Source organism: Protopterus annectens, chromosome 5.part1 (assembly GCF_019279795.1).
Source record: "Protopterus annectens isolate FY-2018-M chromosome 5.part1, PAN1.0, whole genome shotgun sequence".
NCBI lineage: Eukaryota > Metazoa > Chordata > Ceratodontiformes > Protopteridae > Protopterus > Protopterus annectens.
The window spans coordinates 31715067-31741276 of NC_056736.1; positions in this window are offsets into that span (position 1 = coordinate 31715067).

Consider the following 26210-nt stretch of genomic DNA (forward strand, 5'->3'; position numbering starts at 1 on the left):
TTATTTTTTATTTATTTATTTCATTTGTTTACTGGGTAATGTCCAACTGGGTATGAGTCCCTTTTTCAGCCGAGGCCCAGGGAGAAAAGCTCCAGACATACATAGATATAGTTACTTACATGTAGTCAAACAGGGAGTAACCCTCCTAATACATACATAAGCAGTCATTACTTACATATAGCTAACAGAATTGTACAAATTAAGATGCATATATAACATGTATTTTTAACAATTGAGCAAAAGAGAAAATGGACAATTGTATCGAGTAATAAGCTGGCTAGTTTTGCTTAAAAGTTTTGCGGTAAAATTCAAACCACTTAAGAGGGAGTTAAAACAACATGAGCAGTGGTGAGAACAGAGAAAGATGGACCTGCAGGAAGAACATTATAGTTGAAAGTCAAAGCAGAAATTGAGTTATCAAAGCTAACTCTGAATAGAGAGGGAATCAAGTTATTGAAGCAAGATATTGGTAGTAGCTGTGAAAAAGAGAACGTGAGAAAGAGCCAGGATTGGGGATGAAAGTAGAAGTGGGTGGACTAAACAGGAGTGTGGCATGAGCAAAGCCAGTGTTGAGCTAGATGTTCTTTAAGGAGGTGTTTGAATTCATGAAAACAAGTTTTTTTTTGCAATTAGTTGGGGGAGGATGTTCCAGTGTTTGGCTATTTTATGTGAGTAGAGGGCAGAGCCTTGAGTGTTGTGGAATTGGGTAATCTTTAGTAGTAGCTTGTTTGAGGATCTTAGTAATCTATTACTTTTGCTGATTTGGATAAGACTGGTAAGTACTGGGCAGTCGTTTGGTTTGTATATTATATTGTGGGCTATGGTCAGTTGATTTAGTGCGAGCAGGTATGGGAGTTCTAGTCATTTGAGCTGTGTAAGTAATGTGCAGTGGTGTATTCAATAGGGGTGGCTGGTAGCAAATCTGGCAATTTTGCTGTAGCATGACTCTAGATTATGTATGTCTGATTTGCGAAGGTTTGTAAAGACTTAGGAGCCATAGATGAGGGTAGAGAGTAGTTGAGTGCAGGCAGTGGCTAGTCTGGCACTGTCTGCAAGGTAAGGTTTGATTCTACATAGGGAGCCTAGTTTAGTGTGTACTTTTTTGATGGTGAGGGAGATGTAAGTATTGAATCTTAGGTTGTCATCAATTATGACAATGAGTTTGGTTTGATTAGTTGGTTCTATTTTGGTACCATCTATGGAGAGGATAGAGAGAGGGATTAGTCAAGTTTTGGGTTTATTATAATTGAAAACAAGTAACTTAGCTTTGTTAGGGTTTAGTATGAGCTGATGATTAGTGAGGTAGTTTTCTATGTTTTGAAAGGATTTTTGCAATGTTGATTGTAGATCCTGTAGTGTGGGGGCTGAGCAGATTTATGTAGAGTCATTGGCATTTTGTACTATGGTAGCCAGTTAGGTTGCAGTGCTGTGGTCATTGGTAAAAATAGTAAAGAGGAGGGGTCCAAGAATGGAGCCTTGGGGCACTCCAACAGTGATAGGAAGTAGGGTGGAGAGGGTGTTTTCCCACTTGGTGGCTTGATGATGGTTGGAGAGATAACTATGGAACCAGGAGATGGTTAGTAAGTATAGACCAAGGGATGATAGTTTATTTAGTAGGATTTGGTGGGAAACTGTGTCAAAAGCTTTTTACATGTCTAGAAATATAGAGCAGAGCATTTGACCATCATTGCTGAGACCCTGTATGGTGTTAGTGAAAGATAGCAGGGCAGTGCTGGTACTATGTTTTGGTCTAAAGCCGTGTTGTATGAGGGAGAGGAGGCTATGATTTAGGAGATGGGAGAGGAGTTGAGAGTGAATGCATTTTTCTAAGATCTTAGCTAAAGGGGAGAGGATGGCTATGGTACAGTAACTGGTTTGTTCATTAGAGGGGCCTCCTTTGTGTAGTGAAACGATGTGAGATATTCTCCAAAGATGGGGGACATATTGTTCAGAGATAGAGGGATTTATCAAAATTGCTATGTGATAGGTAATTGAGGGGGAAGCAATTTTCAGGAAATCATTGGATAGTTGATCAGCAGCGAGACAGCAGGGTTTGAGCTTGGAAAGGAGGGATTTTGTGTACTTTGTTTGAACTGTGGAAAAGGAGAAGGGGTGGGGGAGTCAGGAGGGGGATTGGGTATGGTGAGAGTTTGGGCCGACAGATTCCTGATAAGTGAGGAGATTGAGTTAATAAAGTGTGAATTGAATTATGTAGCTATTGGGACTGTAGTGCTGGAGGTAGCTGGAGTGGGGGTTGGGGTTTTTCCTGGGTTCAGAAGATAGTTAATGTTTTGCCAAAATTTTTTGGTATTATATTGATGTTTTTTTTTTACATGAGTAGAAATAGTTTTGTTTGTCTGTTTTTATCTGCCTTTTTGACTGATTACAGAGTTTTTGGTATATTATGTAGTTTTGTATATTTTTGGAGGAGTGGTAAGTTGACCATGCTCTGTCTCTTTGTTTCATTAGTGTGATTGTTTCTTTAGTTAACCATGGTATGTGTCTACTTTTTACTCTAATTTTTCTTGTGGGAGCAAGGTCATTAAGGATTTTTAGAAAGGTATTATTAAGAAGTTAATTGCCTGATCAAGTGGGAGGTATTTAAGAGATGACCAGTTAGTTTGCTGAAGTAGGAGGTTGACTGTGGAGGTGGAGCAGTTTTTCTTGTTGTGGACAGTTTTGTATATTGTGTTGGTAAGTGATTGTACTGTTTTTCTATAGAGGAAGGTAGGTGAGTGGTCACTGAGTGTGTCTGGAAGGCAGCCTGCTAAGTAACCTTGATTGGGTTTATTGGTAAGTATCCAATCAAGAGTGGATTGCTTTTTAGAGTGTTTATCTAACCTTGTGGGACAGGAGATGATTTGAGTGAAGTTGAAGAGGTTTAGGAAATTGGAGGGGTTATTGGAGTTGCAGGTGTGCCAGACAAGGTTAAAGTCTCCTAAGATAATGGTGTCTTGGTTAAAACTGGTTGAGGCCCAGGCAATGAGACTTTTAATTATAGGGAGGTTATTTCCTGGGGAGAGGTAGGAAGTTATGATAATAATTGTTTTGTTATCGTTTATTGTTAAGTGAGTTGTTAGAATTTTAGAGTTAGAAAGGGCAGGAGGAGTACAATTCAATAACCCAAGTTTGAGTTTATCTTTGTACATGATGCTTGGTCGGTCTAATCTAATTATGTTATAACTATATGTAATAATGTCTTCATCTTTAATGTGGGTCTGTAACAAGGTTTTTGTAATAGCTGCAATGTCAGGTAGATAGGCTTTAAGGGTTGCATGGAATTCAGTGGTTTTGTTTACAATACTAAGGAGATTACATTTTATAAAGACTAGGTCAGAGTTGTTGGTGTTTGGAAGTGGGGGGAGTGGGTGGTGATTTGTAGTATGTTGGAAAGAGGTAGGAATAGGGCTGGGAGGGGATCTGGTAGGATAAGAAGGGCTAGGGTTTTGTGGCCCTGGTTTGGGGTGGATATCAGCCTGGAGTTTGAGTTGAGTTATATTGCATAGTAAGTGGTATTTTATTTTATTGGTGAGTTTAGCAAATCTGTGCATTGGGGGATAAGTATTCTTAGTAGGCAAGTGTTTGAAGGGTAGGAGGAAAATGGTGGTTGTGCTGTAGAGTTGAGGGCTAATGGCACTGTATGTGTAGGTGTGACTGTTTGTGGGTGATAGAGGAAGAGTAGGGGAGTATAGTTGATATATGGAGTAAGAGTGGAAGGAGGTGGAGCTAAGCAAGAGGTAAAAGAGGAAGAGTGTAAGAGTATTGGTTAGCAGGGAGATTAGGTAAGCTATAGTGGTTGGCTGAGTATGTGGGAGGTGGGATTGTGGGTGCGGGGAGTGGTAGGGTTGGCTAGTGGGACAAGGGGTGTGGTTAGCTTAGGTATATAGCTAATGAAAGTGGGGGTGGGTGGAAATGGGGTAGGGTAGAGGAGCAGAGTGAGCCCAGCCCCAGCTAGTATTTGTGGCAAGAGAAACTATCAGCTGCTCTGGCCCAATTGGGGGAGACACTATTACTACATAGGTAAGTTTGTTCAGGGAAAAAGCCAATGTGGGTTTAATATGCTATAAGCATAGGCTACAGCTAAAAATGGGGAAGGTACAACAATAGGCAATGCTCTGGGCACTGTTGCAAAATACTTATTAGCTTATCATTCTTAATAGGAATCATATAAATGTTAGCAACATAAGCAATTTTTCCTATTACAATGGTGTTCAACAAGTATGCTTTTTTCTATATGAAAATCTATGATTCCCAAAAATGAGTCATATCCTTTATTTCTTTGAGTACATTATCCCATTGTTGTTATCTGTAACCATTCCTTCCAAATGTAATTCCTAATATATTTATATATTTTTCATTGAACTCAACACCTCCTATCATACCTTCAAAACCAAATCCTTTTCTTTTTCTCTTTGTTTATACTTAAACCATTTTTTTAATTTATACTTTTCATTCACTTTTTCTATCCGTACTTTATTTTTAACAATTAATACAATATCATCCACATAATTATACATTATTGGCAATTGTACTTCCTTCATCATTTTGTATCCACCACTACTTGACATTTTATTAATTTCCTTCACTATTACATTCATAACTAATGAGAAAATTACACTACTAGCTGGGCAGACCTGATTTATTCTACATTATATTTTGATTTATTTCACAGTCCAGCCATTTACATTTAGTTTCACATAGTTCCTTTCATAAACAGATTTTATTACTTGAAATATTTTTGCTTACATTATATGCCTGCAAAATTCCACATAATGATTTATATTGTATATTATCATACACTTTACTTATATCCCCTATCATAACCTTTGCTTGTACATTTTTATTTATGATATCATCAATTTCTCTTATTATCCATAATAACTCTTGACTTCCTTTTTCCTTTTCTTCCAAATACATTTTAATCATATATTCTATCCATTGTTTCTGTAACCTTTTTGTTATTTTCATACACATTTTAAAATCTGTTTTATTTAATGTTATAGGTCTCCAATTTTTATCTCCTCTTTATTTTCTTTATTTAAATATAAATTTTATAACTCTTGTACATATCTTTTCCTATTTAATTCCATTTTCTAGCCATTCATTCATAAGGTCTATACTTTTTTTTGCCACTCTTTCATTTCTTTATATATATATATATATATATATATATATATATATATATATATATATATATATATATACCATATTCAATTCCATCCAGTCCTGTTGCAGAATCCATGTTAATAACTTTGTTTTTTTTTTATCTAATACTCATTTATCTCCTTATTTAATTTTTCACCTTTACAAATTTGTTCTAGTAAACAATATAGTTGCTTATATAACAAGTTGTTAATTTTAATTTGATTCATTAAAGGAATTTTCTATTCTTAAATCTAAATGTTTCTCTCTTTTTCTTTTCTTCCTTATACATTCTAAAATATTTGTTTATATTTTTCTTTAAACAGCAACTTTATAACTTTTTTACTTAATTTTTTTTAAATTTATTAATAATTTTTTTATTCCTTTTAAACTCCTTTTTATTTTCCAGTTATTTATTTCCCCATACACTTATTTTTCACTATACTTTTCTTTTTTCACTTTTTTTACACCCTTTACTTCTTTAATTCCACAATTAATCTTTAATATCACCCACACCACTATAATGTTTCATATTTATACAAATACACAAATTTAGTTTTTAATGTTTTTGTTATTCTCTTTTTGTTATATATTTTTTTTAAGCTATAAATACTAACATATACTTTTTCCATCTCACATATATTACCATAGTAGGCCCTAGTTCCACTATGGTTATAGCTAATATTTTCATGTTTTTCTGACATTGACATAGTATGCCTGAGCATGTTTCTTTCCCATTCATGTTCCAAACTACCACACCATTCCAAAGTTTTTTCAGTTTGTATTCTTTCTTTCTCTGTTAATAAGTTCTTTTACTGTCTCTTATCCCTGAATAATCATTTTCATTTTTGCAAATTCATTTTCACATTCTAGCCATGAATGACCAGTATTGCCTGCTACCATATAAATAATATATTTGTTATCACATTCATTGATTAAATTATCATTTTTCTAGAAAAATAACATGGTTTTGGCTGACTCCTGTATTTCACAAATCCCTATTACCATGAACATTAATAATACTAGGTACATGCAAAACATTATCATTTTCCATTTTTAGTATTACTCCACATTTCCATCTCCCAGTCCATATACTTTTATAGTGTCCATTACTTCTTTACATATAGTTAACAAATGTTCAACTTCAGTTTTAAACTGGATCATTATTCTTTTTTGTTTGTTTGTCTATAAAAAGCTTGCATGACATATTCTGATCAAGCATACATGTTTTTCTTTTGTTCATATGCACCCATAAATATTTCCATGGCCTGCCCAGTCTCAAATATCAAGTCACAAAAAGTATTCTAATTAAAATTAATAATCTTACCTCTTTTGCTTTAACACCCAGAGGTGCTGTGACAAAGTCCCAAAACTTATACTTGTCCAAACTTCCTTTTTTTTTTTTTACAGCTCACACATACTGTATACTTCTTTTTGTTTCTTTATTTCTTTCTTCTTTGCTCCTTCTCCCACAGTTTGTGCATAAGTTTTTGTTTCTTGAATTTTTTCTGACACAGTCTCTTCTTCTTTTTCTTCTTCCATTTTCTCCATGATATTACTCCAGGAAATTGCTAATCCACTTTCTGGTTCACTTTGGTTTACCATTTCTTCCAAATAATCATCCCGCAACCCTCCCAATTACAGGGTTGTAATTATGCATTTCTAAGAAGCAACAGTCTCTCCTTCAAACAATCTCCTCTGAAAGTTTTCCTCTGAATCCATCTCTTTTACAGCTACAGTCTCCTTTTCTTCCAATATCACTGTTTTTTCTGCACCCACAGCAATAGAAAAAACTTCTGGTAGCGATTCTACCATTTCACTACATTTTCATCAACCTTCACTTAATTTTCAGCCAAAGCTGAAACAGACATATTTTCTTCCTGTTCCTCATGGCTGCCTCGTGCCTGGACAGGAAACAGGAAGTTGGGATGTGTAACACAAAAATCCTTCCCCCAACTACCAAGAGTAGGGGAAGTTTTCAGATGCCCTGGCCAACGTTTCCTCCTAGTAGTATAAATGCCACCAAGGGCTTCATCTGAAAGAGTCTGCTAGCCTACTGTAACTAACCTGGTCAAAAAAGGAAGCATAGATAAAGTATAGAAATATTAAGTACTGGTCATGCGGTATCACAAAGCAGTTTAACACTGTACTCTTTGGGACTGATTCTGGGAGTCTGTTTTCTTTTTTAAGAAGGTGATAATAAGGTAAAGGAAAGGGAAGTTATGTAGCAAGGACATTGTTATGCCAAGTTAGTTTTGTTTAACACTTGCAATATTACACTTTTTTTTTACTTCACATTTTTGAGCATTGATACCTGCCAGCTATCTGAACTATTTGTCATCTAGGAAGCTATTAGGGCATTTTCTATACTCCCTACATGCTTTGTATGTGCCATCTCAAAGTTATTGAATGGGCATGTAATGAGATGATGAGAATGATGCCTTGTCTCCATGAGTGAAGTAAAACTCAATAGTATGAGCTCAGTTATATTCAGATACACCATTTTTCTTGGTCTCCACTGGGAATGAGAGTTGGCAGTGAACTCCCTGAGATACAACACTGATACACCCTCAAGTAGGCGTGAGCTTGCATAATCTCATCCCTCCCCTGTCATGATTACTGACTCTTTCAGAGCATACACTGCCAATCACACCTTGGTCATTTACTTCATAGTCTGGTTTTCATCCCACTTGGAGCAGACATATCTGGTTACTCTACTATGAAATATCTACATGCAGTACATATGTCTGTTATTAAATATATTTTACAAAACAAAAGCAAGATACCATGCAGTTCTCTTTACATGACAATTGCCCTTTTCATTATGCAGGGAAAGATGCAGTGCCAAAGACTAATGCAACCTTTTCATTTGCTATTTTTTTTTTTGTTGATGAATATTCTCTGTATCTTCTTCAAGTCAAGTGAAGAATAATAATGTTTGAATCCTGACCTCTGGTCATTGTCTGTGTAGAGTTTGCTTTCTCCCCCATGTCTGTGTCAATACCTCTGAGCAGTCCAGTTCCATCCTGTCTCCTAATGATATGATAAAAAACTAACTAAATCAATAAATAAAATTATTCCCACATACTGGGTCAGATTCCAAAGGAGCTGTTCTCAGTTTAAGTCTGCCCAGATTCCAAAAGACTTGCTCTCAGTGTACGTGACTTACTGCGGTGTAAATCCTATCTATAAAAAAGTTTTAAACCAGGGGCAAGATTCCAAAAGACCATCTTTCAGCCTGCTCCCAGTTTAAGTGGTTCATTGCATTTTATCTTGCACTTGTTACCAGTTTTCTTACTAATATGTTTTTCAAGTTAACCACTCTCTTACCAGATTAATTGAACCATTTACTTGATAAGGTCCTACAGAAATCATAATTGAGTTCAGAGATAAAAATGAGCATCTTTTAATAAAATTAATCACAATATCCAAGTTTGGTTGCCGTTAAAATAAGTTTGCAGTAGTGTTTGATTTACTGTTAGGAAATGCAATGCTAACTAACTGTGAAATTAGATTTGCAACTAACCCAAAAGACAACCATAAGGCGCTATTTTAGCAATTTTAAAATGCTTTTAAGATGCTTAGAAGCAAATGAGAATTCAGCACTGAATTTATATCTAGTGATATCTCCTTGTATAACCCCAAGAATATTGTTATTACACTTGAAGACAGATTTCTTCCAGCATCACAGATTTCATTCACCATTTCCTCTATTTCCAAATTCCTACTCCCATCTCTTCTCCAGAAATTACTTTGAATAAAGTCTTTTCTGATGCATTCCAAATTTAAAGTTACTTGTTCTATGGTTCTTGATAATATCACTAGGTTTCTGCTTAGAAGCTAAATTTCTCACATAGAACACCCTAGTATTGTTAAAGAATGTTCTCCAGCAAAAAGGACCATACAGATTTCATCACTATTACTTTATAGAAAGTCCTTAAAATATGTAGCTTTTTTTGTATTAATGTATTTATTTTACAAGAGGGTTGCACTAGTTTCCTCATACACCTCATATTCCATTTATATATTTCATTTTGACTCATTAGCCATAAGCTTAGTATGAAACTGTGATCTGTGATACTATGACATTCTTCACTGTTCAGTATTTTTCTCCACATGCCCTTTTGAGTGATGATAGAGTGGACTGCATGTTATAAGAATGGATTCCCGTTTATGTATGTTTGCTTTATCCCTGATTTGTATACTGAAGGTACTCCTTTATGAAAAACATAACATTTGAGGCACTAATCACATTGCAGCTCTCATATTGATTTGACTGCTTCAGAAAACATATAATACGAATTTTTACACAAAAGCAAGAATCTATACACGTGAGATACAGAACGTCTTTGAATTGGAAAACATTTTCAGAAACTCTGTTCCATGGATGATTTGGATTTTCTTATCCAAGCATCTCTTCTTTTGGATTTATTTTATGGTATGCATTGTAAGGGCCAAAACTCTCTAATACTTGCCTTGTTTGAATTGATATACCTGGTAATACTATTACCTTTTTTGTTGTTTCTTTGCATGTTACTATAGCCAGATGTGACTCGTGTTCGTCAAGCATTTTTTCTCAGCTTACCTGGAACTACTCTTTTGTGAGCTTTGAACATCATGCCTTGTGCACAATTTATCTCTCACTTAAACAAGACTGACTATTTTTGCATCACATTTTTCCCAGCCAAACCTTCCTAGTAAGATAGCTTAGTTGTGGCATTTCCAAGCCAATATAAGTATATTTCTTAAATTCCTTTGTCTTTTATCTTTTTATGTTGCTGGTATTATTATTATTATCATTATTATGTCAACAACTCTTCATGTCTGACTGGCAAATATGGCATATTCAATGTGTCTGTTATGTTATTGCTTGACTGGTCTTTCACTATAAGGTCATAGTTCTGTAGATGAGGTAATCCTCTTCCAACTCAAAAGATACTTTCATAATGACTTTTCATATATGCTTTGCAAGGGTTTGTTGTTTGCTTATAATTGAACTTTACCATAACCAGACATTGAATCTCCTTCATCTATGTACTCTTGTTAAAAGCACTATTTCTGTCAGATCATATATTTTCTGTACATTTCTAAATGCTCTTAACACAATGGGAGTGTATTCGTAGTCATCACGCAAATGTCTAAAAACAATCCATGCTGTTTTCACATTGGCAGAGCAAACGCGACTCATAGAGTCCATTTACACTAATACAATGACTGTGAATAACATAAGCAAATTAACAAATAATGATATGTAATGAACAAATATGTCAATCCTCATATGCTAATAATCCCTTATCCTGCCTGCTTGCAAATCAGAGTGATTATTTGAATAGTTTCCACGCTGTGCACAGATTCAGTATAAAAGGTGGAATCTTGCCCTTTCTATTTAATTTGCAAACAGTAAAAATGCTTTCCTTTGCTATTAGCCTTGCTTCTTTCGGAGCTGCTTTTCTTTTGGCTAAACCAGAACCACTTACACCCAGTAATACCCACCAACCAAGAAGGCAAAGATATTGACAGAGAATAACTCATCATAATTTTGAGAATCAGGAGAACCTTGACAGATTTAAAATTGAGAGGAATATTGTAAGGGTCTTAGTGAGTATGCATGGCCACAGAGGGGTACTGGGGGATGTGTGGTCTTGGATTCTAAGGTAGGTATATCCCTCACTATACTTGCTACAGGACCTTCCATTGAGAGACTAGGAACACTTTGGGTATCTCAAGGCTTCTGCATCAAGAATACTGTACTTCAGTAGTTACATACATACCTTTTGCACATGTGGATCAGTATATCTATCTTCCAATGTCACCTCAGTTCTGAGCCCTGGCTATGCATGCCTTTTATGGTGTGGCATATTTCTGTGAGGTGCTTGGTGTGATAGATTGCACCCATGTTGCAATTAGGGTCCCATATGGTCCACAGGGTGAGCAGTACCATTCAGTCAACTGACAGGTAGTGTGTGATGTATGTAGGTGCATCACCAATTTGCCTGCCCAGCATCTTGACAGTGGACACTATTCCCATATCTGTCATACTAGCTCACTCTAGATCCTCTTCCTGCATGATAGGATACCCAGTAGTCATCTTGTTGGTAAGTGTAATTTTTTTAAATTTTTTTGTATTTTACATTTGTTGACCAGGAAAGTCCAACTGGATGCATGTCTATTTTCAGAGTAGGCCCATGAGAGAAAAGTTCCACATATTAAATTTTAAGCAGAATATAAGGAGTATACAGAAGCTGTCAAGTTTACATAGATAGTACTAAACTTAATATTGACTAGTTACATAGCACTGAAGCTTAAACTTAACATTTTACATAGAATGAACTGATCTTTTACAGTTTTAGGATGAGACATTACATAATGGTAAACATTGTGAGTAGAGGTTGCATTCTTTTGCTTTATACAGTTGAGTTGTGAGCCAGTTAGACATAGTAAGGAGTAAAGTAACAGGAGAAGAGACAGAGTTGGGTGATAGGATAAAAGGTTAAGTAAGAAAGCAGGAAAGCATAAGTAGCTTAAGTATAAAGGAATAGTAGAGATGTAAAGAGAAAATTAATGTTTAGCAAATTTATAACAGAGTGTCCTAGCAGTGATTTAGTGCCTCTACCTGTATGGCTATTGGCTAAGGGGCTAGAATTAGAGGTGAAACTGGGAGGATGCTAGAAATTAAAAGCTGCATTTTTTAGTGATGAAGTAGAATCAGAGGGCACAAGGAAGGGGAAGGGGGGGGTGGTTGGTGAGGTCAGCCTGATGGGAAACATGTGCATATCCATGTGCATTTTAGGTGATCTTCGAGTCTTTTAAATGTAACCTTTGAGAATGCTGAGGTAATAGCAGGAGGTAGGGCATTCTAGATTTTGCTAATGAAGTTAGGGAAGAGGGAGTCCCCTGCTGTGTTGTTGGTCTTTGTGACCTTGATAATTTTTTGTTGCTAGAGCAAAGTTGTCTAGTATTAGCTTGTAGTTCTCGTACATTGGCCAGCGCTGGAGTTTTATCTGAAGGTAGTAGGAGATTGTGGCCAAAGGAAAGTTGGTGATAGTTTAGGAGATTAGGGAATTGAAGCCAGTCAGGTTGTTTTAGGGGAATGGAAGTGGTGGGCTCGGTAGAGGGCACCGGTATTCTAAGATAGGTATATCCCTCACTATACTTGCTACAGGACCTTCCATTGAGAGACTAGGAACACTTTGGGTATCTCAAGGCTTCTGCATCAGCAAAACTCTACTTCAGTGTAGTGACTTACTGCAGTGTAAATCCTATCTATAAAAAAGTTTTAAACCAGGGGCAAGATTCCAAAAGACCATCTTTCAGCCTGCTCCCAGTTTAAGTGGTTCATTGCATTTTATCTTGCACTTGTTACCAGTTTTCTCACTGATATGTTTTTCAAGTTAACCACTCTCTTACCAGATTAATTGAACCATTTACTTGATAAGGTCCTACAGAAATCATAATTGAGTTCAGAGATAAAAATGAGCATCTTTTAATAAAATTAATCGGAATATCCAAGTTTGATTGCCCTTAAAATAAGTTTGCAGTAGTGTTTGATTTACTGTTAGGAAATGCAATGCTAACTAACTGTGAAATTAGATTTGCAACGAACCCAAAAGACAACCATAAGGCGCTATTTTAGCACTTTTAAAATGCTTTTAAGATGCTTAGAAGCAAATGAGAATTCAGCACTGAATTTATATCTAGTGATATCTCCTTGTATAACCCCAAGAATATTGTTATTACTCTTGAAGACAGATTTCTTCCAGCATCACAGTTTCCACCATTCCCTCTATTTCCAAATTCCTACCCTATTCTTCCAGAAATTACTTTGAATAAAGTCTTTTCTGATGCATTCAAATTTAAAGTTACTTGTTCTATGGTTTCGATAATATCACTAGGTTTCTGCTTAGAAGTTAAATTTCACCCAGAACTTAGCATTGTTAAATAACGTTTCCAGCAAAAAAGGACCATACAGATTTCATCACTATTACTTTATAGAAAGTCTCAAAATATGTAGCTTTTTTTGTACACGATTTATTTTACAAGAGGGTTGCACGTTTCTATACACCCTATATTCCATTTATATTTCATTTGACTCATTAGCCATGTTTAGTATGAAACTGTGATCTGTGATACGCGACATTCTTCACTGTTCAGTATTTTTCCACATGCCCCTTTTTGAGTGATGATAGAGTGGACTGGCTGCGCGTAAGAATGGATTCCCGCTTTATATGTTTGCTTTTATCCTGATTTGTATACTGGAAGGTATCTTTTATGAGAAACATAACACGGAGGCCCCAATCACATTGCAGCAGCTCTCTATATTAGTTTTTGACTGCTTCAGAAAACAAGGCATAATACGAATTTCTTACCACAAAAGCAAGAATCTATACACGCGAGATAATAGAATGTCTTTTGAATTGGAAAAACATTTTCAGAAACTCTCAAGTTCCGCTATGGATGATTTGGATTTTCTCTTAATCCAAGCATCTCTTCTTTTGGATTTATTTTTATGGTATGCATTGCAAGGCCAAAACTCTCTAATACTTGCCTTTGTTTGAATTGATATACCTGGTAATACTTTATTACCTTTTTGTTGTTTCTTTTTTGCATGTTACTATACTCCAGATGTGACTCGTGTTCTCAAGCTATTTTTTTCAGCTTACCTGGAACTACTCTTTTTGTGAGCTTTGGAACATCATGCCTTGTGCACAATTTATCTCTCACTTAAACAAGACTGACTATTTTTGCATCAGCATTTTTCCCAGCCAAAACCCTTCCTTGAAGTAAGATAGCTTAGTTGTGGCATTTCCAAGCCAATATAAGTATATTTCTTTAAATTCCTTTGTCTTTTATCTTTTATGTTGCTGGTATTATTATTATTATCATTATTATGTCAACAACTCTTCATGTTCCTGACTGGCAAATATGTATGGCATATTCAATAAAAGTCTGTTATGTTATTAAGTTTCTTGACTGGTCTTTCAATTATAAGGTCATAGTTCTGTAGATGAGGTAATCCTCTTCCAACTCAAAAAGATACTTTCATAATGACTTTTCATATATGCTTTGCAAGTGGTTTGTTGTTTCGCTTATAACTGAACTTTACCATAACCAGTCATTGAATCTCCTTCATCTATGTACTCTTGTTAAAAGCACTATTTCTGTCAGACTCATATATTTTCTATGGTACATTTCTAAATGCTCTTAACACAATGGGGAGTGTATTCGTAGTCATCACGCAAAATGTCTAAAAACAATCCATGCTGCTGTTTCTCACATTGGCAGAGCAAACGCTGACTATAGAGTCCATTTACACTAATAGCAACCACTGTGAATAACATATGTGCTAAATTAACAAATAATGATATGTAAATGAACAAATATGTCAATCCTCATATGCTGCTAATAATCCCTTATCCTGCCTGCTTGCAAATCAGGAAAGTGATTATTTGAATAGTTTCCACGCCAGCACAGATTCAGTATAAAAGGTGGAATCTTGCCCCTTTCTATTTAATTTGCAAACAGTAAAAATGCTTTCCTTTGCTATTAGCCTTGCTTCTTTCTGAGCTGCTTTTCTTTTGGCTAAACCAGAACCACTCCTAAGCACCCTAATGACATACCCACCAACCAAGAAGGCAAAAGATATTGATGTTGGGAGAATAAACTCATCATAATTTTGAGAATCCTCAGGAGAACCTTTGGACAGATTTTAAAATTGAGAGGAATATTGTAAGGGTCTTAGGTGAGTATGCATGAATTCCCCAGAGGGTACTTGGGGGATGAGTGGAAAATCTTGGATTCTAAGATAGGTATATCCCTCACTATACTTGCTACAGGACCTTCCATTGAGAGACTAGGAACACTTTGGGTATCTCAAGGCTTCTGCATCAAGAAAACTGTACTTCAGTGTTTACATACATACCTTTTGCACATGTGGATCAGTATATCTATCTTCCAATGTCACCTCAGTTCTGAGCCCTGCATGCCTTTTATGTTGTGGCATATTTCTGTGAGGTGCTTGGTGTGATAGATTGCACCCATGTTGCAATTAGGGTCCCATATGGTCCACAGGGTGAGCAGTACCATTCAGTCAACTGACAGGTAGTGTGTGATGTATGTAGGTGCATCACCAATTTGCCTGCCCAACATCTTGACAGTGGACACTATTCCCATATCTGTCATACTAGCTCACTCTAGATCCTCTTCCTGCATGATAGGATACCCAGTAGTCATCTTGTTGGTAAGTGTAATTTTTTTTAATTTTTTTGTATTTTACATTTGTTGACCAGGAAAGTCCAACTGGATGCATGTCTATTTTCAGAGTAGGCCCGCAGAGAAAAGTTCCACATATTAAATTTTAAGCAGAATATAAGGAGTATACAGAAGCTGTCAAGTTTACATAGATAGTACTAAACTTAATATTGACTAGTTACATAGCACTGAAGCTTAAACTTAACATTTTACATAGAATGAACTGATCTTTTACAGTTTTAGGATGAGACATTACATAATGGTAAACATTGTGAGTAGAGGTTGCATTCTTTTGCTTTATACAGTTGAGTTGTGAGCCAGTTAGACATAGTAAGGAGTAAAGTAACAGGAGAAGAGACAGAGTTGGGTGATAGTATAAAAGGTTAAGTAAGAAAGCAGGAAAGCATATGTAGCTTAAGTATAAAGCAATAGTAGAGGTGTAAAGAGAAAATTAATGTTTAGCAAATTTATAACAGAGTGTCCTAGCAGTGATTTAGTGCCTCTACCTGTATGGCTATTGGCTAAGGGGCTAGAATTAGAGGTGAAACTGGGAGGATGCTAGAAATTAAAAGCTGCATTTTTTAGTGATGAAGTAGAATCAGAGGGCACAAGGAAGGGGAAGGGGGGGGTGGTTGGTGAGGTCAGCCTGATGGGAAACATGTGCATATCCATGTGCATTTTAGGTGATCTTTCGGGAGTCTTTTAAATGTAACCTTTGAGAATGCTGAGGTAATAGCAGGAGGTAGGGCATTCTAGATTTTACTAATGAAGTTAGGGAAGAGGGAGTCCCCTGCTGTGTTGTTGGTCTTTGTGACCTTGATAATTTTTTGTTGCTAGAGCAAAGTTGTCTAGTATTAGCTTGTAGTTCTCGTACATTGGCCAGTGCTGGAGTTTTATCTGAAGGTAGTAGGAGATTGTGGGCAAAGGAAAGTTGGTGATAGTTTAGGAGATTAGGGAATTGAAGCCAGTCAAGTTGTTTTGGGGAATGGCAGGGGTGGGCTCGGTAGGGGGCACCGGTAGTAAATTTGGCAATTTGATTGTAACAAGTATTGAGTCTGGCAATTTTGGTTTTGTGTAAATTGGTGAAAATGGGTGAGGCATAGAATAGTGTGGAAAGGAGGTGAGTTTGAGCAATTACTATCCTAGCAGGCTGGATTAGAAATGGTTAATTTTATATAGACTGCCCAGTTTTTTGTGGATATTTTTAATGGTTTGATTTATATGCTGATCAAATCTGAGGTTATTATCAATGGCAACTCCTAGTAGTTTACTATTTTTGCCAGAGGAGATGATAATCCAATCCCTGGACACAATACTAAATGGTCTGGGTATCATGGTAGACTTGTTAGGTGTAAGCAGCAACAGTTTTTTTTGGGGGGGGTAGTATTAGGTTTTTGTTAAGAAACCAGCTTTTGGTGGTATGGAAGGTTTTGTGGGTGACAGAGAGGAGTTTCTGAGGATCACTGGCCGAACAGACAAGTGTTGAGTCATCGCCATATTGTATAACTGTTGCATCTTGACTGATGCTGTGGAGACTATTGGTGAAAATGGAGAATAGGAGGGGACCTAAAATGGATCCTTGTGGGACTCCTGTGGTGACAGGTAGCAATGAGGATAGGTTGTTGTCCCATCAGACTGCTTGTTGTCTTCCTTGTAGATATTTCTGAAACCAGGCTAATGCTTGGTTACTAAGGCCAAGGTAAGTAAGGGCTTGTACTAGTCTGAGATGGTTGACCATATCAAAGGCCTTTTACAGGTCCAAGAATATGGCAGATGTTAGATTGCCTGTGTGTTTGTTTTAGTTGATGAGGTTTGTGAAAGAGAGTAGGGTGGTGGTGGTGCTGTGAGCAGGCCGAAATCCATGCTGGATAGGAGAGAAAAGTTGGTTGTTGTGCAGGTATGGCATAGGTTGGTGGTGTATACATTTCTCAAGTATTTTATTTAGTGGAGACAGGATGGCTATGGGATGATAGTTAGTGAGGCCGGTGGAGGTACTGCCTTTGTGGAGGGGGAAAATATAGGAGGTCTTCCAGATGAGTGGCATTGAGGTTTCTGAGACAGATCTGTTTAGAAGGATGGCTATTGGGAAGGCAAGTTAATTGGCAGCCAACTGAAGGTATTCAGCAGGGATGGCATCAGCTTCTAGTATATTAGGTTTAAGGTTGGTTAGAAACCTTTTGACATAGTTGTTAGGGTTGGGTTGAAATTGGAAGGTTGTTTTGTGCCTATTTACAGGTTTGGGGTAATTAGTGGTGGTGGATGTGGGCTGGTTTTGAACAAGACTGGAAATAGTTTCTATAAAGAATGTATTAAACGAGTCTGGTATATTTATGATTTTACTTGTGGAGGTTGGATATGAGGTGGAGGGTCTGCTGGGGAGGAGTAGTTCATTTATTCCAGCCCAGAATTTCTGGGGGCTGTTTTGATGCTTATTTTGTAGATGTAGGAAATAATTATTTTTATCTAGGAGAACTGCTTTTTTGTCTCATTTCTAAGTTTTTGGAATTGTTCCTTGGCTGCTGAGTTTTTAGTTGCTCTCCAGTGATTCCAGACTCTATCCCTTTCTGATATTCTATTTTTAGTCTCTTTGGTAAGCCAGGGAGCTGTTTTTATTTTGAGTTTTGTGGTCTGTTCTGGATCATGGGCATTTAGGATTTCTAGGAAAGTGCAATTGAAATGGGTTATGGTTTCTACTAGGGGTAGTATTTTTAGTATGTTGCAGTTATGGTGCTTTAGCTCAAGATTGAATTTGTTGGGGTCAAATCTTTTTGTGTTCCAGGTTGTTTATAATATGGGGGTAGGGTTGGTCTTGGCTTTGAATTTTAGTAGGAAGGTGGGTTGATGGTCACTAATAGAGTCTGGAAGGACACATGCTTGGTAAGAGGTGCTGGTCTTATTTATTAAGATCCAGTCTTGGAGGATTTCTTTGATTTTTGCATTTCCTAGTCTAGTGCTTGATTGGATGACTTGTGAGAAACTGTAGAAGTTGATATGTTTTGTGGGGATAACAGCTGAACCTGTGTTCCAATCTATATTATAGTCACTGAGGAAAATAGTTTCATGGGGCAGATATTGACTTGTCCATTGTAAGAAGGCTTCTAGGGAAGGCATATTGTTACCTGGTGGTATATAGAATGTGATAATATCGACTGACTTTTTGTCGCTAAGTTTGAGTTTAGCTAGGAGGAGTTCAGAATTGTTGAAGGCAGGGATCTGCGGATTAATAGTGGCAATTTTTCTGGTGTTCTTATAAAGTAATGCTACCCTCTCCTTTTTAGACAGTCTGTCATGGCATAGTACATTATATCCAGTAGGAAGGAACTCATTGTCTGCTGTTGTGGGCTTTAGCCAGGTTTCAGTCAGACATAATATATCAGGGGAATAGCTGGATAGTAGTACATGCAATGAGTGTACCTTATTGTTAATACTCCAAATATTTAAGCTCAGGATTAATAGGCTGTTTTTCGGTCTAGTAGTGGGTAGTTGGCTAGAAGAGAGGGTTGAAATAGCTGTGGTAGTTTGTAAATGGTTAGGCCCTGGATTTGGGTGTATGTCTCCTGCCAAGATCCGTTGGTAGTTCATATTGTGTAAGAGTTTGGTGAATTTAGTTAGGATGGGAATATTCTTGTTTGCAGTTGGTGAAATAGAAGTAATTGGGAGGAATATGAATGAGTTATGTGCTATCGTAGTGTGATGTTATAGGCTTGGGGATATGTGCAGGCTGTAGTGAGGAGTGTGAGGAATATAAGTCAAGGTACATTTCTTTGGGGTAGCATAGGTAACATCTAGTTTGTTATGGTAGGAGGTGAGGTAATGGTGTTAGGATAAGTAGGATAGTGAGACTGCTTGTAAGGATTGCGGTTAACCTATGATCATGTGAGGGTTTCATTGTTGTAGATGGGGATATGGAGGAATATGTAATTGTGGGATAGGTTAACGGAGGGTTAGTGAGAGTGAGTGCCTAATCTGTGATTGGTTAGAGTTGTGGTAGGAGGAGCTGGCTAGGTATAAGACTAGGAGTAGTTGGGACAGGTGGGAAATAGGGGTAGGGTAGAGGAGTGGAGTGTGCCCAAGTGGTAGCGAAGGTAAATGGAGCAGGACTGCACCGAGGTGCACAGGTAAGGATATTCAATAAACTATCAGTAAGCTTGAAGAGGATATGGTACACTAATACAATCTTTATTTGTTGAAATTTGAATACTGTGAAGCCAATTGTAAAATGTAAAGATAGTTAAATGTGGGGACCAGCAAGAGCAGAGGTAAGCTTTCAAATAAGGGGGGACTAGGAGCATGTTAGAGTACTGAAACTTAATGTTATAGCAGTACCAGGACACTTTCTACTCAGCTATAACTGCTGAGGTGTTTGGGGATTAACTACTAGGACGGATATTCAACTGCAAATAGCACCTGGTCTGTTACCAGTACTGCAGAAAACAGTAACAGAGTTAAATAACAATATAAATATATGTTAAAACCCCAGTTTCAGCTTAGTTTTTGTGGTTTTCAAAACTAAGCGGTGGTATTTGTTATTCATTGTAAAACGTATTGGCTAATATCAAACCACTTTTTAATCCTCCACTTTCTTTCTTTCTTTCTGTTTTTTTACAGTCGATGCTGGATATCTACTGGAGCCAAGGCTCATGACACCAGTGAAAAATTCAAGTTTAACTGTGGAAAATAATTTTAATGCAACCTTGAAACAAACCAGAATTGTTATTGAGATAGTACATGGCATGTTGCGAAGCACATTTAGATGCCTTGGTGGGTCCTTTGGTACATGCCAATATGACCCAGCTACTGCATGCATGATGTTTACTTTCAGTATAAGTTAGGAATCCTCTCCCATGTCTGCAGTGATGTGCATATGCTGATTAACATTTAATGATTTGCCACCACTACCCAACCACAAGTATCTCATCAGTCTTGCCTAAGAGGATAAGAGGCGTCTCTCAAATAGGGATTCCTGGTGGTTCTATTACTGTCTGTAATTTTTTGATGTTTAAGGATTTCTCTCCACTACCCAACCACCAGTATAGCACCAGTCTTGCCTAAGAGGCTGAGAGGCTCCTGACAAACAAAGGTTCCTTGCGGTTCCATTACTGCCTGTAATTTTTTGATATTTTAAGATTATTCTCCATTGCCCAACCACAAGCATCTCATAAATCTTGCCAATGAGGCTAAGAGGCTTCTATCAAACAGTAGTTCCTTCCAATTTATTGCTTCCTGTAATTTTTTTGATGTTTGTTTTGCTTTTACGCTGTTTTACTTCATTGTTTTTCTGCATTTTCTTGGCTTTCTAGCACAACACCATGGTGTACTCATACTCCTTACTACTTCCTATTTAGAAATAGTCTCCACCATCTATATATGCTATGCTTTTATATTTTTATAATTAGTTATTGGCAATATTTTCATACATAATCTATAATAACCCTTACTCTAGTTCCTTCTGTATTATTTTTCATCATTGTTAACCTTAAATCCCTGTTTTTGTACGTGTTCCTTTTTAAGTTAATTCCTACTCAGCCTTTGATCTCCACATTCAAATGGATACTCACTCAGTGATTCCTTCTCCTTTAACTCACTACCTAAACAATTTTAAAATTCAAAGCAGTAAAAATGAGATAGTAACCAATCCTTATTGACTGTTTCTGCATTAAAAAGATTAGTAGCCACTGGGTTCTTACCACTCTGTTCACCCTCACTAGCCTCAGACTCACTCCTATTCCCTACCCAACACCAAATTCCCACTCACCCATACTTCTAACCTTATACCTCACAAACTCCTCCCACTCACCATATTAACCAATTAAAATAATATTTGCACTATACATCATCATCCATCTTCCTCATGCATACATTATTTCTCTTTCACTACATATCATAATCTCATGTTTCACCTTTTAACACTTGCCTCTCAACATACTAACACCTTCGGTAATACAACTAGTTTACTATAAAATCTTGGGCCACATATTCTGTAATGCAACACTATGCCCTCACCTCCACTTACATTCCCATTAATTATTTCTCTTGCTCTATCCTTTTTTGTCCTTCTTCATTATTAATATCCATATCACTTTGATAACATCTAAGACAACTATCTCTGACCACATTAAAAGTTTTTCAAACATTTCACCAAGTCTACTTCATACCTTTACATTAACCTCTCCTAAATTCAAACATTTACAATATGATTTCAAACTCATTAAGACTCATTTTTTTTAATAAAATCCACTCTAATAGTCAGACACTTCCCATCTATTACCCAGACCCTTCTCCTACACCAGATCCCTCCCCTACCCCAGTGAACCTATCCCAAAGCAAAAATAAAAATAAAATGCAGATTGTTCCCTTGCTTTCAGAAACATTTTCTAGAATTTTCTTTTATTTGAATAAAGTTTTAATAAAAAAAAGGTTAAAGATTGTACTGATGTAATTCTTTATGAGTGAATCTATTGTCTCCGTTTCTTGCTTTTCCCCATACTGTCCTTCTCTCTTTTTCTTATTTTGATTATGCATTGTACTGCATTTCTTTATTTTCATTCTTTCCCATTTCTCTTCATTTTTCAACAGGTCCAGAATCCTTAAGAGCAGCCTAACATCATTCCTCCTAAATCAGGTAGAATTCATCTTCTGCCCAAAGAAGGATATCCTCATAGCTCAGGGTGATGGTACCAGTCCTGTAGGCATCTTGGCACATGGCAGTCTGGCAAGCCCACAGACTGTGGGCTTTGGGACATGGTTGAGGGAGCAGGTAGTGGAGACACAATCCAACATGCTTGTCATCGGGGCCACTGACCCAGTCAGCACTGAACAATGAAGCACCATAAGCCCCTGCTCCCACAACATTGAGGTCTTCCACTAAAACACTATCAGGTTGTGGAAACATTTGAGGTCCTGTGAACCAGGGGTTCCACCTGAGCTGAATTTCTTTTCACCCCTCTCCTTCCCTAATCCTCTCTGCTAAAACTTCTAAATCACATCTGACCCTAACAACTCTTTTACTTAAAAAATATTTGTAAAATAGGGAGGTCTATAACCCAACAAAAAGCATAGTACCCTTCCTCTCCTACAACCTCCTGGTCAACTCTTTTGATGTTTTCCTTCTGTGTTTCCCTCTTTGTTGTATCTCCCCCATTTTCAGTCTTTCCTATCTTTCCCTTTCCACTCTTTAAAGGAACCAACAGGGTGTCCAAATAAGGATACTCTATGTAAAACATATAATACCCCTTTATTTTTTTTAAGTTGACAATAATAGCTGCATTGTTCACCATGTCCCTTAAGCAAATGCTTGCTTATAACTACTTTCATTCACAATACCCCAAAACGTATTTAATTAAATGAGCAGATACATTTTACTTACTACATTGCAAACACTTAAATATTAGCTTCTTCTATTTTATGCTTTTGAAGTAAATAGTTATTTTTAAATACCTTCACATTTATTTATTCAACATGAGTAACTTGTGATTACTGTATTAGCATATAGGCGGTAACAATGCCATTTTGGAATAACTGCTTAACAAGTGTGAACCTTGGCGCTATGTATAAAACCTCTAGACAACTGATTCATTCTCTTAACCAAAACTGAAACACAGAATTGTAAAACTGCAAAAACAAATGAAAAGATCCAAAAAATGCAGCTGAAGAAAACCATTATGGAGTTCTTGGACTACACGTCACATGCTGGTATGTGCCAAGCATTGAGCAGCATTCGCCTTTCACCAGGGATGATGCCACAATATGAAGAGAAGATGACTGACTTTAATAATTGGCTTAGCTTTTGGTGTCATTCGGGGGGGGGGGTTAAATATTTGTCAGTGTGGGAGAATGGGTTAAAAATCTAATTTGCAATGCTAAAGATGGTCTGTACCTAACCTCTCTAGACTTTTATATATTGGTTAAACTATTGTCCTTCCCCATAGAGCCTTTTTTAGGCAAGTCCGAATTGACAAGCTTTCCAACTTAGCAAAATCTACCCCAGAAAATCTAAAGGTGTTACTGCTGAATGACAGAAGTCTAAATAAGACACTCCAATCCCTGCAAAAACTGTTCACATTGGAGAATATGGACATAGGTGCAGTTACTGAGACATAGTTTAAAGCTGTAGAGAGTACCCCGGCAGTGCAAGGCTTCAATGCCTTTCACACATTTAGATCAGTAACTGTACAAAAGGGGACTAAGGGTGGTAGCTATCTACATCAAAAACATGAATATCCCTAGGTTGCTTAAACAATATGATGCACTACAGTTTCTATGCATCCAGCTTACCCTAGACAAAGTACTACAGCATATCCTAGTAAGCTATAGATCATGCTACATGTCCCATGAAACCGATAGCTCATATGTAGACCTATCAACATTCAACCAAATATCATACTCGTGCTATTTTATTATCGTCTATAAACTGGAAATCCTACATGATACCAAATTTGCAGGTTCAGAGATTCACAGGTTTTGTAAGCACAACCTTACTTCCTGGCTATGCAGGGAATACAATTTGGAGAAATTAATTGTGGACCGACCTCACCAACATTATTAATGCACTTAGAGGTCACAACAAATTCACAAGGCCTCTCAATGATGCTGCTCAGACAAGATCCTCAATTTAATCAACCGGTTAAGACAATATGAGACATTGAGAAATGGCACTGGTGGTGGACCATCACTGACCCCCCCGATGACATTACAATGTTTCTGGACTCCCCACATAAAGCAAGATGGGGAGCAATGCATGCCCAGGAGGGATAGAAGTTGGAGTTCCAGAATGAACATGTATTTCTTTCTATCCATGACATGGCTGCAGTATTGAGAGAATCACTGCAGATTGCTGTTGCATGCATATTCAGGTACTACAAATTTTGATTTACAGCAGCAGATTTCAGCCAACCACACAGATCTACACAGGGTGGTGACAATGAACCTAAGTTTAACAACATGTACTCAAGCAACTGCAGTACATACAGAACAGTACAACCAACATAGGTAATGCTATCTGCATCAATATTCACAGGTCTATCTACCTCCGGACATCACAAGGGAATGACAGGACAGTGTTACCATACTGTTACTGTGAGCACTACCAAGCAACTGCTTCAGCCTCATGTCATGGCACTGATGTTTACTGTCATATTGTTATTTCTCTGATGTTGTACAATACAGGTACTTCCAGTGGGGGCCCAAGCTGTGCAAGTCTAAGTGCAGACAGTCAGACCAGGTATGTTACTGCAGTAGGTTCATGGATTACATCAATATGTAACACACATGTGATACATGACATTTTTCAATACAGGGCCATCTGGATAACAAGCACAACATCCTTCATTTGAGTATCTGTAGCCACTGTCACTGTGTTGTATATGTAGTGCTGTCTGTATTGTTTTGGCTAAAGACATGTCTGCATTGTCTTTCTCTTTACTTTCCCACTGCAGGATCTGCAGTATAACACATACACTCTCAACACTGGAAGTATGTATGTGGTATGCTGTTAACTGTGATTCATACATTTCATTTATGTTACTTCTGTTCTTGTCCTCCTTTAATGCTGTGACCTTATTCCTAGTACTAGGTCAGACTGCATCAACCTCATGAACTCCACAAACAAGCGGCATGTCTGTGTCAAACCTTCTGTATGTTTTAACTGTTCATATGGTTAATGGTGGCAATGATGTGATTAATAATGCTGATTTTTTTTCTGCTACAATAGTTGACATTCATCCCTCTTCAACAGCTCCATCTTCCCACCTAATTGTATACTCCATGTTATGTAGATTCCATGAGCCATACACATACAAGACCTCATGTAAACTCATTATTATGTGTAACAATGCAATGAGATATATGTATCATATGTCTTTAATGATATCCAGCATATGATGTAAGCATATTGTCCTGATCTGTGTTATCTGTTTCTTCTTTTAGCACATCAACTATCTCTAGCCCCCATTAGCTAATCCAGTGATCATGCTGTGGGATATGCTGTGTCTCAGTATGTAGCATGACCCCCAGTACAAAGGACATTGATGTGGTGATACAGTCTGGCCAAGATGGTGACATTGATGTTGATGCAACTCAGCTATAGAGGGAAACTTGTCTGGCCAATCTGAGAATGAGGGGACATCAGATGGTGAACAGGATGAAAATAATTAAACAACAGACCCAAGCTGAGACTGCTGTTGATGTTGACATTTCCTCACAGCACACTGGGACTGGCCATTGAAGTAGACATAGGCATGTAGATGTGGCACATGGCCAGGTATCAGAGGGTGACCACCTACTCCTACAGGAAAATGAATGTTCCCAGCAACATTATGGATCAGACATCTGTGTACTTCCCCATGCAACAGATCATGTTGCCCACTAGATGACTGTGCTGCATAAAGGACAGGAGTGCAGAAACAGTGAGGTAATAGTGTCATTGGTTGCTCAAAATGAATGTATGTTAGCTGTGCCACAGTCAGTACAAACCCTGGCCTCTACAGTACTACAGCAGTGCCATAGTACAAGGAAGTCTCCTTGTGCCCTGACTTTGCTTAGCCATTTGCAACATGGAACCAACCTTGCATATTGAGCATCAGTGTCTATGCTCCAACATTAATTCACGTCCACTGCTGGCCTATTTGCTGTGGTCCCTCTAGTCATGACCAGACAGTCAAACTGCAGATATGCTTTTTCTGCTCAACATAGTGTTGTCATCCTATCAGTCTCCTCTATGGAGAAATCTGGGCCAAGTGTTTCTGTACATGGTAGGGACAGAGCAGACTGCTGTGGGAGCCATCAGAGTGGTCACCCTAGACTGTATTACAGTGAGTTCAGCA